This window comes from Lactuca serriola, chromosome 3 (assembly GCF_051521515.1).
Source record: "Lactuca serriola cultivar US96UC23 chromosome 3, Lser_US96UC23_V15, whole genome shotgun sequence".
NCBI classification, from domain to species: Eukaryota; Viridiplantae; Streptophyta; class Magnoliopsida; order Asterales; family Asteraceae; genus Lactuca; species Lactuca serriola.
The window spans coordinates 49,067,297-49,072,311 of record NC_136410.1 but is presented as its reverse complement, the minus strand read 5'-3'; positions in this window follow the sequence as shown (position 1 = coordinate 49,072,311).

The following is a 5,015-nucleotide window of genomic DNA, read 5'->3' as shown; positions in this document are numbered from 1 at the left end:
TCAAAGTTAAAACTTTTTCTTCCTATGTTATTTTAGTATCTATCTTATGTTAGTATCGGTTAGATTGCAAGGGTCGATCACTCCAAACACTATTCACCACCACCACCACCACCACCACCCGATTGTTTCAGTTTTCGCTACAGGTTTTCTACTCGTTCTTTCTTTTTGTAACCCTAAATCATGTTCATTCTTAATTTGTTAATCATCTGTTTGATTATCGGTTAGGTGCTCAAGAATCCAGGGTTGATTTTCTTTTAGATAATAGTGCTTATGTCGGACGACTTTTTAACTGATGGAAGTGTGATAAGAGGTCGAAATCAGAATGGTATTTGTTTCTTTAATGGGGCTTCTGTTCCTCCATGTGAAGGGAATCCCTGCAACGTGTCTTCTGTTAGGGATTATCCGTGAGGTTGTGGACCGATTATGGGTTCTCTGGAAGTTAATCCATCTTCATCATCGATCAATAAGAATAATCAAGATAACGATATCGAGACAGGTTAAACTTTTATCTCACGATATGTCAAAATCTATAAAAGATGGAAAGATGTGGATGATTGTGGAGTTTCAGAAAGTAGACAATCAAACCATGTTGAAGGATGAAATCAGGGCCCTGTTAATTCAATGGTTGAGACTGATGATGATGGTGGTAGTGTTATCAATGAATCTATACGAAATATGACTTTTCCTCAAAGAAGAGTTTTTGGGGTTCGAGATTTTCCTCCTTATTGTGGCTTGAATGCAACTGAACCTACAGAAGAAGAACATATAAGAATCAATGGAAGAGAAGCTTTGCAATCAAGGATAATGGATGTGGAAGAAATGCAAGATTGACTGAGCTTATGGTGGTTGGTACTTAAGAGTCAATGGGAGTGTCAAAGCTGTGATGCCAACTGGAAAATCTGCAGAGAAAAGTAAAAGAATGGGTGGTGGTGGAGGTGGTGAGTGGTGTTTAATTGAAGTGGTTTGTAGTTTTTCTGAACAAACATTCCATGAGGTTGGTGTATTTTTTTGAACCAACATGGCCAATTTTTGTATTAAAAGGCTATGGAATATCATTATGGTACTTTTTGAACAAAAGTTGAATATCTTACATTTGATAATATAGTTTTAGTTTAAGAGTGTTTTTTGAACATTTTAAAAAGTTGGTATTTATTTATAACATTATCCTAAAACAGAGAACTTACTTAATAATAACTACGAAAATTGGTTGTTATTTGATGAAAAGATAGCACAAATTTAACAATGCTACAAATAAGGTGTGGTATTGATTTTCAAAGGCATGAGCATGTCAATTTCAATCCAACCGATATTAGGTACTATAGATTTAAATCTTCGAGCGAGCAACGTAACTACTGCTCTAGTTGCCACTATAGTTGTACCATAACATGTACGCCATTCATTTCACTGAGTTCGGATCTATTATGCCCACACACATAAACCCTTTGCCTTGCTTTTGATTGTATGCTTCCATTCTTGTAAGGTGTTTTATGTTTAGATCTCCTGAGAGATCAAAAGAGTGTTAGATTTGTTATGTGTATTTTGTAAGTAAGAGTGGGACCTATTGCTAAACTTAAGAAGCAACAATGAGGTCAAAAGACAATCCACATTCCGAAGTAAAATCTCCCACTTGGAGGCTGAGGCTGATTTATCAATCTGCTGTCAACCAGACATAAACCATGTAAACCCCCCCTCTCTCTCTCTCTCTATATATATATATATATATATATATATATATATATATATATATATATATATATATATGTCTCTCTGTCTATCTATCTATCCCAAAGGGTTCATTTATATGTCCTTCTCTGAAAGTGCTCCTAAGGTCTATCCCCAAGGATTCATGGTTAATTATGATATGTTATCTTAGTAGGCACAAAACATAGTTAGAAACTCATAAACTCAAAACTCTTCGACTGTACATACACATTCACCACATAGAAGGTTTTTAAGACCTAATGTGTCATGAAGGCCTCCTATAATGCCAACACAAACTCTATCTCAAATGGATATCCAAGTCTTGTAAGTGATAAACGGTCACACGCCTTTTATATAAAATGTACAAGTCTTAAAACAAGAATGATAAAACAATGGGGGGTTGTATTTGATAAACTAAATTTTTGTTAACATGCACTAAAAATAAGGGTTGAAAAAAAAAAGAAATAAGATCTAGTTTTGTATCTATTTCATCAAATATACAAGTTAATAATTATTTGATGTTGCCAACTGGGTTAGGCTGGTTGGTAGAGGTTAATGCCTCTTGGAGTAGAAGCCCCAGGTTCGAACCTCGGCTGGGCAAAGGAGTTTTCTAACTTTGGAGTTCTAACATCTAACCAACTGATCTGGTATTCAAAAAAATAAATTATTTGATGTCAATTTAGATTTTAATATAACTTGGTACTAGGAAATACTAACAGGCTCTAGTATCTCCTAGCTTGTCAAATTATTTAGTTAAAATAAACTCTTAAGCTAAACCTAACCTTACTAACTTAGTCTAAACAAACTCTTAAAATAAATTGAAAAGTTGCATGACGTTTAATACAAGCATTCCCAGCAATATCCATTTCTCCTCATAAGAATGGAAGTGTGAAAATGTGTAAATTCAAGTTTACAAAGAAATTAAACCCTTTCATAGAACCAATTCGATGATTGTTACGAGCTTTAATTCACAAAACAATTACGATTTCCATGAACTAAATAGCAATACAAGAACTAACCTAACTCAAGTGGCAAACATGAATCAAGTTATAAATTCAAGATTATAATACAAACAAAACTTGAACCACTAGATTAGATGATCTTGCTTTAACATCAAACCTTACAAATTAACTGCATTAGAAATCAATAACGAAACCGGAATTTGTTTTTTAGCATATCATGACTTAAAATACTTACAAGTTCAAACTATAATCAAAGTACAATAAAAATAAGTTACAAAGAGTTAAACAAGTTTTTCCAAATGATATTCAAAGCAAAAGTTTCTCTCAAAATCACATTTTCTTCCAAAAATCAAAGTTGTTTAGAAATGAACCCAACTCCATTTTTTTAACAGATTAGGAAAGTGCCCCAATAATTGGTGTATGCCTATTACACGACTGGTGTAATTCAAGTGGTGAAAAACACAGACCATGTAAATCAAAAGTAATTTTCCTTCGATTTAAATCGTGTTTCACTTTTATGCTAAAATCACCGGTTACACTGTCCATGTATTTCAAGTGTGGAAAAACATAGTTCCTCAATGTTGAAAAACTTTTTGTTCATATCTTCTCTGATTTTTGTCTATTTTCCTTGAAATTTAACTAGGGCCTCTTTTAACCATCTCCTAGCCATGTCCTCAAATAGCCCTACACGCCAACAAAATGCACAAGTAAAAATATTCCACCAAAAAGTTTATTTATTAGTTTTGGGCTAAGTGGGTCTATCTAATGTCTATTGTCTAATAAATAAAGTGTGTTTGTCCATATGATAAGGTTGGACTTTGTGGTTTAATCGATTGAAAATGCTTAAGGGGATCAAATCCCACAACCTTGTAATATTCAATTAAACAAAGGATTTTGAGATTAGGGTTTACACCCTTTTCCTTTCCTCTTCCCATCAATGGCTGAAGGCGCCCCCTTCTTCTTTGATTTTGATCCAAGAAAAATAAAGGAAATGCTTGTTTTGATTGTAACGAGGAGTTAACATTCTAATTGATGTTTCAAGATGCTCGTGTGGATATCCATAAATGTATTTTTCCTTGAACATTCGTTCTATATCATTCACTCCTCGATCAAGGTGTATATATGTATATAAATCCTTGTTGTGACTGGTTTTGTAGTTAATCTATTTAACTCATTTGGATTCACGCTTATTTCCAAATCATTTTATTCATATTTATTTTTATATGTATTCGGGTACTTTTTTTATATTCTATTGTTTGAAAAAGGTTTTAAACGTCATTGATTTCCAACACTATCATATGGGGTTGGACCCAAAATGAATTTATGTCGGTATGTACAGCCTCACAACCAAATTTGAGGATATTGTACTGGTTGGCAAGTGCCATGCACGGTTGTATGGGAGGTGTTGAGGGGTTTTCTTGAAAAATAAAGGTTCTTGATCCCAATCCAATCCTAAATCTCTTTAAAATATTAGGGCATTCACAATGGGAGTTTAATAGGAGTTGAATACATGTTGATTAGGATTGAATAGAGGTTGAATTGAATGTGGGTGATGACATGGAAGATGGTTGAATGGAAGAGTTGTATGATGATTGAGTGGTTGAATGAAATTAATCTTTGTTTTTCAATTAACTTTCAAACTATTACACATTATTTTGACTGTCATGTAAAAAACGTTCCAAAATAATGTATTTTTAGGTTTCGTGTTTTTTAATTAATGTATTTTATTAACTTCTCAAGAATAGAGGCTATCATAAACCATAAAGGGTTTAAGCGTTGGAAACTTATTTTATCACACGCCTAGGCCAACAAACTATGCTTTATCCAAATTTTACCTACAAAAGCCCGATTCATCACATTTACATCCCAATAAAGAATAATGGTTAAATGACATCTCAAGCCTAAAACTTAAATATAATGAAGATAGATCATACGGCCGAAAATTGTATTACACTAGCACCACATACCTTAGATTTCATTAATTGCGAAGTCTTCGTCTTTATTTTTCTGCTTCAAACACCTACATCCGATTTTCTCGTAAAATAAACCATTGATTAATACAATGTTAATTAAAGTAGGGTAACATCTAACGCTAGTTAATTAGAATAAGTAAGACTTTGAGCTTTTTATGGCTTAAAAGTAGAGCTAAATGGATTTGTTATGGGGCCCATGGGTTAACAACCCTTTATAGTGTACTATGTAATTCCTGCTTCTTGCGGTTTGTTTATAATAAAGTCTAGTTTTTAAAAAAACATCTAACGCTCATTTATGGGTATTATACCTTTTTCTTAACAGCTAGATTTTTGTAAATTGAACTGCAAGGAGCAGGAATTACATTGTACATTATAGAGG